This window comes from Bos grunniens, chromosome 8, assembly GCF_055505025.1.
Source record: "Bos grunniens cultivar Pamir isolate PY7600 chromosome 8, Bosgru_T2T1.0, whole genome shotgun sequence".
NCBI lineage: Eukaryota > Metazoa > Chordata > Mammalia > Artiodactyla > Bovidae > Bos > Bos grunniens.
The window spans coordinates 63,556,621-63,569,331 of record NC_141172.1 but is presented as its reverse complement, the minus strand read 5'-3'; the positions used below and the strand labels follow the sequence as shown (position 1 = coordinate 63,569,331).

The 12,711-nt window shown below is 37.4% G+C and overlaps 1 protein-coding gene and 1 pseudogene across 7 annotated transcripts in view; one reads left to right on the top strand and one right to left on the bottom strand.

The window, feature by feature from the left end:
- STX17 (syntaxin 17) overlaps positions 1-12,711 on the bottom strand; it is a 74,361-nt gene that overhangs the window by 24,899 nt on the left and 36,751 nt on the right. The window lies entirely within an intron of this gene.
- LOC147367250 (pre-mRNA-splicing factor SLU7-like) lies at positions 33-11,930 on the top strand (annotated as a pseudogene).

Sequence of the window (12,711 nt, the reverse complement as noted above, 5' to 3'; positions counted from 1 at the left end):
AACATCTTTACATTCAGAGCCAATCTGTGATAATGGCTTTGAATGGAAATGATTACAAGTATTCTTTAGAGCAGACAGTATTAATCAGTACTTTTCTATTTTTTATATCTCTGGCCAAATTCAGCTTCTTTAGAACTCACATCCTCATATTCTGAATTTAGCATTTATCCTTCATTAAATGTAATTATTACAAAGGTAACAAATATTCTTCATAAAAAAATGAAACACTGCAGAAACACATCAAGAAAAACAATGATTTCCTCACTTCATCAAGCCTACCACTTCTTTTAACCCAGTCTTTCTGCATACTTCAATCTGCTCATACAAATATTAGCATATATAGACCTTTTCACAAAAAATGAATTGTAGATTATGCAGAATAATCTATAACTGACAAACTTTCACTCCCCAACTTAACAATATCATAATGGATATCCTTCCTGGTCAATGACTGTACCATATTCCATTGTATTGATATAATATAATTTACTCAGTCACTCTTCCAGTGATCAATAGTCTTTCATGTCGTTTCCAGTTTTTAGCTATTACAAACTATGAAACAAATGTACTAGACTATAAATCCTGATCGCAGGAGACATGAGTTTGATCCCTGGGTCAGGAAGATCCCCTCAAGAAGGGAATGGATACCCACTCCAGTATCCTTGCTGGGATAATCCCATGGACAGAGGAGCCTGGCAGGCACAGTCCATGGGGTCACAAAGAGTGAGACATGACTCAGGATGCATGCACATAAATCCTAATAAATAGTAACAGTATATATTAGTATTCTAGTATATAGTATTATACTATATTTTGTAGGAATGATTCCCCAAAGTTAGACTACTTATTCAGAGGATAATATGCATTTTTATTTCAAAAACTATTACCAGTTTTTCCCTGAAAGGCTTAACAATTCACACTACCACTAATGTCTGAGTTTCCATTTCCCCATATACTGCCAGTACTATGTGTTATCTCGCTGTTTTATTTGAATTTCTGAGTGAAGTTGTTAGATTTTTATGAAATGCTTTTCTCTCTTTTAAAAATCACCTATTGGCATAATCATAAATTTTCCTCTAATGTGTTGATACAATGAATTATGGGCAAATTTCATGGTATAGAGCCATTTGAATATTTCTGAGATAGACCCTCCCTGGTCAATACATACAATTTTTTAATACACTGTGGGATTCAATTTGCTAATACTTTATTTGAAATTTTAGTACGTGTGGAGTATGTGAATGTGTATATGTGTGCACAAATTCATACATGACCAGTGTGTGTGTCTATACTAACTTCACTAGGTTTAAACTCACTCTAACAGGCTGTGCTACCTTCATAAAATAAACCAGGGAGCTTTTAATCTTTTTCAATGGTCTATACTTGGAAAACATAAAATTCAATTTTTCTTTTACAATTAAACAGAACTTGTAAGAATGATCTATTTGTGCATGTGTGCTCAGTAGCTCAATTGTGCCTGACTCTTTGCAACTCCATGGACTATAGCCTGCCAGGCTCCTCTGTCCATGGAATTTCCCAGGCAAGAATACTGGAATGATCTATATATGATGCTTATTTTAATTTTTTTATTTTTTTAAATTTTATTTTATTTTTAAACTTTACAATATTGTATTGGTTTTGCCAAATATCGAAATGAATCCGCCACAGGTATACATGTGTTCCCCATCCTGAACCCTCCTCCCTCCTCCCTCCCCCTACCATCCCTTGCAGATCTCTATTCATATATTTTAAATTATTTTCCCCTAATGTACTTTCACAGACATGAATGCAAATCCTGCACAGTAGACAGAACAAAAAGTATTGATTCCTTTAATGTTTCAAGTGCCTACTTTCAGTGAGGTGATATAGTCCATATAATTACATTTCACATTATTACACACAGAGAAATCAAAACAAAATTTGTTCAGGATTTACTTAATTATCTACCAGCAAAGCTGAGGTTAAAACCCAGGTATTCGTATAAGTCAGCAACCTTTCCATTAAACTATAAACATAATTCCTAGCTATTTGACACCTTAATACAATCTAAAGTATCTATTGCACTATATTAAAATTAAAGCCAATCCTGAAAAAAAAAAAAAAACAGTTTAGCTACACTAAAGCATCTTATAAGATTTTCTGGGTGAATCAAAAAGTTGTACCTCTATCCTATCATGACTTTATATTTCTTTTATATCCACTCTTACCTTTCCAATGTGAACTGGAAAAACTAAAGATACATGATATTAAGCATTTTACATGTAAAAATCATAGAACTCTAAGGGGCTTATAAGATCATCCATTCAACCTCACAATTTTACAGTAAGGAAACCAGAGCCCAATTGAACACAGTGGCAGAGTTAGGATTAGGTCCAGTTATCAAGCCCTGGAACAATATTGTTCACCACATACCACCTCTTGGCTGTGTGATTCTTTCCTACACTACAGTTACAAAGCTTGGTTAAATGCTACATGGTTCACAGAAGTATGTTAGGTAATATTAGTTTGGAGAAGCTTCAGGAAGTTTCTGCAGCTAATGAGCATTTGCCTGTGACATATTCTCTCTCTTCTACAGAATTTGTACGATGTTACATCCCCAGCCAAAAATACAGTGTCAGACTTTAAGAATTCTGTTACTATGGGTGAAGGGAAAATGTTAAGGGGGACGTTTTTAAAAATCCAATATGACTGGGTAAGGTGTGCTGTAAGTTCATAATTTTAAGACAGTTGTTTTTTTAAAAAAAAAGAATGAAAAGAAAGGCATGTGAATAAGGATGAACACAAAAGAATGATGTGAAAGAAGAACCATGTATGTAAGAGCCCAGAATGAGCGGAGGCTGGTGAAAAATATTAAGAATGATAAAAAAGATTTAAAAAACATGTAGAGCAAGAGGAACAAGAAAGAAGGTTTAGGCCTACTGCTTGGGGCAGATGGTATAATGTTAGCAGATGATACAGAGAAAGCAGAACTACTTAGCTCCTATTTTGCTTTTGATTCTCCATTAAGAATATTCAAAACTGAAAGGGGCATAAGAAACATGCTCAAAGGAAACTTGAAACATCTCACTGTAAGGATCTATACAGGCTTCATGACAGAGGTGAAATTTGAGCCATTCTTGATGACTAATATTAAAAAATAGAATAAATCAGAAAAAGATAAAGGTGGAGTGGAAATACTGTATTTCATCAATTTTAGGGCACATCTTTCCAACATCTCTGAAACTGGAATATATCTTAAAAAGAGATGGTTTAAAAAAAAAGCATATTTAACTGGCAGCACTTTATCCCTCTTAGAGGAAAATACTGGTCTATCTTACAAGCAAAGTTGCCTTAGATTTAATTTGCTCCCTGAGGTTCTACAGTACCTACTCCAATCAGAGTAGAAGCATAGATACCAAACGTATTTTTAAAAAAAGGGGGGGGGTGGTGGGCAGGAATCCTAAATCCTGACTAATCAGCTCACAAATATTTCAAGTCAAAATTTAAGTTTAAATTCCTCTGAATTCCTAATAACCTAAAAAGAATTTATCTCCTAATCACATTCATTTTAGAGTCTACTCTTCTTAAGATACCTGGCCTTGCTTCTGTCTAATCTTTTCTGTTTTTCCTATTTTTTATCTACTATCCTCATTTCTCCCTATATCTTCCTCATTCCCTCTCTTTTCTACTGCCTTTCCCTTGTAATTTTTCTTTAAAAAAATTAAAAAGTAGCTCAAGTATCCTGTATTTCTCCTAGTATTAATAAAAGCCATATATTACTTCTACCAGTTCCATGCCTGACTTTCTTTGTATTTATGCTACCTATGGAACTGGGACAGACTCTCTGTAGAGCAGTTTCTTTCCAAATGTGGTCTGACATCTACTGAATCAGAATCTTTAAAGTGAGTCCCAGAAATCTGTGTTCTCAACAAGCTCTGCATCATCACTGCTGACCAAGTTTCTATAAAAGCCAAGTTAATGTTCTTCGTTGAATTATTAGAGTAGTAACAATTTCAACTTTTCACTTAGTTTCAAAATTTGATCACAAACTCTTTCTTATTCTTAACAATTTCTTATTCCAAATAATAAAACCGTTAAACCTATTCTTTTGCTTTGGCCAACCCCAGTACCTGCAGTTTCAAAACATAACAGATAGACTTCTGTCTCTGCAGAGTTTGTCAAACAGAGTACTGAAGAGGAAAGAGCTGTACAGAAAAAGAACGCTGGAGATATGAAGAAGGGTAATCCTCGAGTATTTGACAAAGAACTGATTAGAACATTTATGTGGGGAAACCATCCAAGGCTGGAGAAGAAAAACCATCTAAAAAGATTAGAAGCAACAGTGCTCAGCACTCATTCAAAGCTGCCAAGTGTCCCACCAGATAAACTGGAAAAACTCTTAATTCATAGGGCATTTGGTAGAATACTCAGAAAGGTTTTTACTTCAGTCATGGAAAAATAAGTAGCCCTAGACCAAGCATTGTTCCAATCAAGCTTTTAATAAAACATAAAGTAAGGATCAGAGAAGGCAATGGTACCCCACTCCAGTACTCTTGCCTGGAAAATCCCTTGGACGGAGGAGCCTGGTGGGCTGTAGTCCATGGGGTCGGTAGAGTCAGACACGACTGAGCGACTTCACTTTCACTTTTCACTTTCATGCACTGGAGAAGGAAATGGCAACCCACTCCAGTGTTCTTGCCTGGAGAATCCCAGGGACGGGGAAGCCTGGTGGGCTGCCGTCTCTGGGGTCGCACAGAGTCGGACACGACTGAAGCAACTTAGCAGCAGCAGCAGCAAAGTAAGGATCCTTTTGATCCAAAAGGATCAAACTCTTTCCAAGTAACCTATGTGCCATAACAAAGCTCAAAGGAGTTACAGGAATATAAAATTATCTAGCATCCAGTCATGAAAAGGTAACCCAAGCAAAGACTATTATACATACAAAGAGGGAGAAAAACATGGCCAATAAAGACAATAATAATCAGGTGAAACTGACCCAGAAATTACAATTAGCAGAGAAGCATATAGAAAGTATTATAATTGTATTTCATGTGTTTAAAAAGTTAAGTAGAGACATGGAAGATATTAATCCCAAATCAAAATTCTAGAATAGAAAATTATAATAAGAGATGAAAAATACACTGAATAGATTAACAGTAGATTAGACATGGCTGCTACTAATACTAGTGAACATGAAGGCATAGAAATAGAAAATATATAAAATGAAACACACACAGAAAACAGGATGCAAAAAATTTAAAAGAGCATCAGTGAGCTGTGAGCTAACTTCAAGTAGCATAGTATATATATAATTAGAGTCTCTGAAGGAGAACAGAGGTAGGAAGGGACAGAAAACTATTTTAAGACATAATGGCAAAAAAATTTCCAAATTTGATGCAAACTATAAAATAGGAGATGCAAGAAGCTCAACAAATTTGAAGCACAATAAAAATGAAGAAAACTCCACCAAGGCTCATTATAATCAAAGCGCTCAAAACCACAGATAAAATGAATGCTGTGAAAGTACCGAGAGAAAAGACACATGTTACATATAGAGGAATAAAGATAAAAATAAAACAGATTTATCACTGAAAACAATGCAACTGAAAAGACAGTTGAACATCTTTGAAGTACTGCAGGAAAAACACAATGCAGAATTCTATATACAGCAAAATTCCTTTTGAAAACAAAGGCCAGATGAAGACTCTTCAGATATATACACAAAGGTATTTAACAACAGCAAAACTGCACTCTAAAAAAATGTTAAAGGAAGCCTTTCAGGCAAAAGGAAAATTATACCATATAAAAATATGGGCTTAGTTTTGGCCACAGCAATCAGAGCAGAAAAAGAAATAAAAGGAATCCAGATTGGAAAAGAAGAAGTAAAACTCTCACTGTTTGCAGATGACATGATCCTCTACATAGAAAACCCTAAAGACTCCACCAGAAAATTACTAGAGCTAATCAATGAATATAGTGAAGTTGCAGGATATAAAATCAACACACAGAAATCCCTTGCATTCCTATACACTAATAATGAGAAAACAGAAAGAGAAATTAAGGAAACAATTCCATTCACCATTGCAACGAAAAGAATAAAATACTTAGGAATATATCTACCTAAAGAAACAAAAGACCTATATATAGAAAACTATAAAACACTGGTGGAAGAAATCAAAGAGGACACTAATAGATGGAGAAATATATCATGTTCATGGATTGGAGAATCAATATAGTGAAAATGAATATATTGCCCAAAGCAATCTATAGATTCAATGCAATCCCTATCAAGCTACCAACAGTATTTTTCACAGAGCTAGAACAAATAATTTCACAATTTGTATGGAAATACTAAAAATCTTGAATAGCCAAAGCAATCTTGAGAAAGAAGAATGGAACTGGAAGAATCAACCTGCCTTACTTCAGGCTCCGCTACAAAGCCACAATCATCAAGACAGTATGGTACTGGCACAAAGACAGAAATATAGATCAATGGAACAAAACAGAAAGCCCAGAGATAAATCCACGCACCTATGGACACCGTATCTTTGACAAAGGAGGCAAGAATATACAATGGAGAAAAAACAATCTCTTTAATGAGTGGTGCTGGGAAAACTGGTCAACTACTTGTAAAAGAATGAAACTAGAACACTTTCTAACACCATACACAAAAATAAACTCAAAATGGATTAAAGATCTCAATGTAAGACCAGAAACTATAAAACTCCTAGAGGAGAACATAGGCAAAACACTCTCTGACATACATCACAGCAGGATCCTCTATGACCCACCTCCCAGAATATTGGAAATAAAAGCAAAAATAAACAAATGGGACCTAATTAAAAGCTTCTGCACAACAAAGGAAACTATAAGCAAGGTGAAAAGACAGCCTTCAGAATGGGAGAAAATAATAGCAAATGAAGCAATGGACAAATAATTAATATCAAAAATACACAAGCAACTCCTACAGCTCAATTCCAGAAAAATAAACGACCCAATCAAAAAATAGGCCAAAGACCTAAACAGACATTTCTCCAAAGAAGACATACAAATGGCTAACAAACACATTAAAAGATGCTCAACATCACTCATTATCAGAGAAATGCAAATCAAAACTACAGTGAGGTTTCACACCATTTCACACCAGTCAGAATGGCTGCGATCCAAAAGCCTACAAGCAATAAATGCTGGAGAGGGTGTAGAGAAAAAGGAACCCTCTTACACTGTTGGTGGGAATGCAAACTAGTACAGCCACTATGGAGAACAGTGTGGCGATTCCTTAAAAAATTGGAAATAGAACTGCCATACGACCCAGCAATCCCACTGCTGGGCATACACACCGAGGAAACCAGAATTTAAAGAAACACGTGTACCCCAATGTTCATCACAGCACTGCTTATCATAGCCAGTACATGGAAGCCACCTAGATATCCATCAGCAGACGAATGGATAAGAAAGCTGTGGTACATATACACAATGGAGTATTACTCAGCCATTAAAAAGAATACATTTGAATCAGTTCTAATGAGGTGGATGAAACTGGAGCCTATTATACAGAGTGAAGTAAGCCAGAAAGAAAAACACCAATACAGTATACTAATGTATATATATGGAATTTAGAAAGATGGTAACAATAACCCTGTATGAGAGACAGCAAAAGAGACACAGATGTATAGAACAGTCTTTTGGACTCTGTGGGAGAAGGTGAGAGTGGGATGATTTGGGAGAATGGCATTGAAACATGTATAGTATCATATGTGAAACGAATCGCCAGTCCAGGCTCGATGCATGATACAGGATACTCAGGGCTGGTGCACTGGGATGACCCAGAGGGATGGTATGGGGAGGGAAGTGGGAGGAAGGTTCAGGATGGGGAACACGTGTACACCCGTGGCGGATTCATGTTGATGTATGGCAAAACCAATAAAATGTAAAGCAATTAGCCTCCAATTAAAATAAATAAATTTATATTTAAAAAGCTTTTAATAAAATAAAAATATGGGTTTACATAAAGGCATTAAGCACACCAAAAATGGAAATAACAGAAGTAAATAAATAAGATTCCCCACCCCCACTTAATATCTAAATCACTTGAAAAAGATAACTATTTAAACATTATGAAATATATAACATATGTATCAGTATAAGTAAAATATATGACAACAGCAGCATAAAGACTGGGAGGGGAGGCCATCATTTAAAAATCTACAAACATGCTGGACAAGATGTGGAGAAAAGAGAACTTGCCTACACTGTTAGTGGGAATGTAAATTGGTGCAGCCACTATGGAGAACAGTATGGAGATTCAGTTTCTGTTTTGTATCAAATTCAGTTCAGTTCAGTCACTCAGTCATGTCCGACTCTTTGCAACCCCATGAACTGCAGCATGCCAGGCCTCCCTGTCCATCACCAACTCCCGGAACTCACTCAAACCCATGTCCATCGAGTTGGTGATGCCATCCAGCCATCTCATCCTCTGTCATCCCCTTCTCCTCCTGCCCTCAATCTTTCCCAGCATCAGGGTCTTTTCAAATGAGTCAGCTCTTGGCATCAGATGGCCAAAGTATTGAAGTTTCAGCTTCAACATCAGTCCTTCCAATGAACACCCAGGACTGATCTCCTTTAGGATGGACTGGTTGGATGTCCTTGCAGTCCAAGGGACTCTCAAGAGTCTTCTCCAACACCACAGTTCAAAAGCATCAATTCTTCGGTGCTCAGCTTTCTTTATAGTCCAACTCTCACATCCATACATGACCACTGGAAAAACCATAGCCTCAACTAGACGTATTGAATTGACTCAGTATTTCTCATTCCATTTATCTTCTTTCTTGTCTTGCTAGCTATAACTTTGTTATTTTAGGGTTTATAGTACACTGATTATAGTTTATCTTCAAGTAAGATTCTACTACTCAAGAAATTTACAATGTAAATATCATTAGTCAAATGAAATTAAAATGACAATGAGATTCCACTACAGACCTATAAAAAGTGGCTAAAATTAAAAAGGTTAAACATATCAAGTGTTGGCAAGCATATGAAGGAACTGGTAGGAGCTTAAAGTGCTACAATTATTTTGGAAAACAGTTTGGTGGTTCTTAAAAAGGTAAAGAATATGACCCAGTCATTCTATTCATAATTATTTATCCAAGAGAAATAAAATTCTTTGTACATACAAAGTCTTACATTCAAACACTCATAGTAGACTTATTTGTAGTAGCCAAAAACTAGAAATACCGAAATGTCCATCAACAGATGAATAGATAAACAAACTGTGGTAGATCCATACAATATAGTATCTACTCAGCAATCAAAAGTGGTGAAGTTTATTTGTGTCGAACTGTCCTAGGGTCAGCAGCATTGGGACCAGGAGGCCAGATAACCACGTCAGCTGCAACTGTGGATGCAGCCAATGTGGCCCCCTTGTCGGGGCCCAAAGAAATGAGTTTGGAGAAACCAAAGAACTAGAGAGGACTGGAGAAAGAAGGAGGATCTAGAAGAACAGTGAAAATTGGACAATGCCCCTGCAGAAGTTGATGAGGAAGGAAAAGATATCAATCCTCATATTCCTCAGTTTATTTTTTCAGTGCCATGGTATGTTGATCCATCAAAAATGCCTACTCTAAAGCACCAGAGACCACAGCCAGAGAAACAAAAGCAGTATAGGCCCATCTGGAGAATGGTACAAGAGGGGTGTAAAAGAGAATTCCATAACTACTAAATATCAAAAAGGAAAATGTGAAAACTGTAGAGCCATGACACACAAAAAGAAAGACTGTTTTGAGAGACCTAGATGAGTTGGAGCAAAATTTACAGACACTAATATAGCTCCAGATGAACATGTCCAGCCTCAGCTAATGTTTGACTACGATGGGAAGAGCGATCAGTGGAATGGCTACAATCCAGAAGAACATATGAAAATTGTAGAAGAGTTTATTTTGGGGGGCTCCAAAATCACCACAGATGGTGACTACAGCCAGGAAATTAAAAGACACTTACTCCTTGGAAGGAAAGTTATGACCAACCTAGATAGTATATTGAAAAGCAGAAATATTGCTTTGCCAACAAAGGTCCGTCTAGTCAAGGCTATGGTTTTTCCAGTGGTCATGTATGGATGTGAGAGTTTGACTATAAAGAAAGCTGAGCACCGAAGAATTGATGCTTTTGAACTGTGGTGTTGGAGAAGACTCTTGAGAGTCCCTTGGACTGCAAGGACATCCAACCAGTCCATTCTAAAGGAGATTAGTCCTTGGTGTTCACTGGAAGGACTGATGCTGAAGCTGAAACTCCAATACTTTGGCCACCTCATGTGAAGAGTTGACTCATTGGAAAAGACCCTGATGCTGGGAGGGATTGGGGGCAGGAGGAGAAGGGGACGACAGAGGATGAGATGGTTGGATGGCATCACCGACTCAACGGACATGGCTTTGGGTAGACTCTGGGAGTTGGTGATGGACAAGGAGGCCTGGAGTACTGCAGTTCATGGGGTTACAAAGAGTTGGACACAACTGAGTGACTAAACTCAACTGAACTGAAGCCAAAGTTGACCTAGCAAAGTGAACGCTGAACGCCCAAAATCTTCAAGAAGAATTAGCCTCAGAAAAATTAGTGGAACAGGCTAATTCTCTAAAACATCAGTGGGGAGAAGAAGAAATGAATTCTCAGATGGAAAAAGATCATAACAGTGAAGATGAGGATGAAGATAAATACGCAGATGATATTGACATGCCTGGACAGAATTTTGACTTTAAGAGATGAATTACTGTCAGAATCTCAGGATTCGAGAATGTATTGCAAAATATTTGTGAAATTCAGATCCAAATTCTACTTACTGTGATCCCAAAACTGGAGCAATGAGAGAAAATCCCTTTGTGAATTCAGGAAAGAATCCAGATGAAGTCAGCTATGCAGGAGATAACTTCATTAGATACACAGGTGATACCATTTCAATGGCTCAGACCCAACTGTTTGCTTGGGAAGCCCATGACAAGGGGTGTGAAGTGCATCTACAAGCAGAGCCTACAAAACTAGAGCTCTTGTATGCGTCCTTCAAAGTCAAGAAAGAAGACTTCAAAGAACAGCAGAAAGAAAGCATCCTGTAAAAGCATGGCAGTCAAGAACACTTGGATGCTCCTCCAGCCAAATTGCTTTTAGCTCAGACTGAAGACTATGTGGAATACTCACACTGCTGCTGCTGCTGCTAAGTCACTTCAGTTGTGTCCGACTCTGTGCAACCCCATAGATGGCAGCCCACCAGGCTCCCTCGTCCCTGGCATTCTCCAGGCAAGCACACTGGAGTGGGTTGCCATTTCCTTCTCCAATGCATGAAAGTGAAAAGTGAAAGTGAAGTCACTCAGTTGTGTCGACTCTTTGCGACCCCATGGACTTCAGCCTTCCAGGCTCCTCCATCCATGGGATTCTCCAGGCAAGAGTATTGGAGCGGGGTGCCATTGCCTTCTCCACTCAAGGCACTGGACAGTCATAAAAGGACAGGAGTGAGCTGTCACCTGCTCCAAGTACGAGGAAGATGTGAAGATCAACAATCATACACATATCTGGGAATCTTACTGGAAAGAAGGCCAATGGGGATACAAATGCTGTCATTCTTTTTTCAAGTATTCCTATTGTACTGCAGAAGCTGGGAATGAGATTGCTAATTCAGAGGAATGTACTATAAATGATGCAACTGGAGAAGAATCTGTGAAAAAAACTTCAAACCCTCATGGAGATGCATCAGGAAAAACTAAAAGAGGAGAAAAAGAAGAAGAAAAAGGCACTGAATGCAGAGAAGGCCCATCTTCTTCACGTCAAGGAGATCATGCAGATCGATGAGAGGAAGCGACCTTACAACAGCATATATGAAACTCAGGAACCCACTTGAAGAGGAAATGGAGGCCTACAGAATGAAACGTCAGAGGCCAGATGACCCCATGGCCTCCTTCCTTGGACAGTAGTAACTCGTCACTGATGGTGACCCAAGATAGACTCTACTGATACATTCTTTTAGATTCTTGCTGTTGATTATCAATGGAAAAATCCATATCTATTCTCGTTAAAGTCAGGAAGCAAGGAAACTGCCTGACCTTAATAAAGCATCCAGAAGTCTCATAGTAAATTCTTTCCTTTACACAGTGAAGAACAAAGAAGAAATAAAGTGGTACATTAAGTGCAGGTTAAGATTTTATTTGAGATTTTATATTAGTGATGTGGCAAAAGGTCTTAGTTCTCCACCTATCATGAATATCTTCTCAACATTTATTTATTGTTTCAAACTTTATTTCCTCAGTTTTTATGGCCCTTTATGTAGTGTTAGGACTCATTATGAAGGCAATTAGTTACTCTTTCTTGAAACAAGGACTTCTTTTTTTTTAATTAGTAGTAACTATAACTGTAGTTGTTTGATAATCATTTCTTTTTGCCTTCTCAGATTTTTCTGATCTGAAGCTGACAACCTATCTTGAGCTTTGGGTTACTGGAAGGAAATCTGTAGAACATGTGAATAACTTTATCCCTGATGTCAATCTGTGTAGTAACAATTCTGTTTTTCCACTTGGTTATAAAATTTTTATTTTCAAAATATTTCCTTGTATCTTATACTCAGAACTAAATGTGTTAGCCTTCGAATGGGGAAAAAAAAATGTTTGTCACCCTTGAGTCACTGATCAGTCCTAAGTCTTTTACAATTCTGGACAGGGGTATTCAGACACCGAAACCCTCTCCTTTATCACAGAGGAT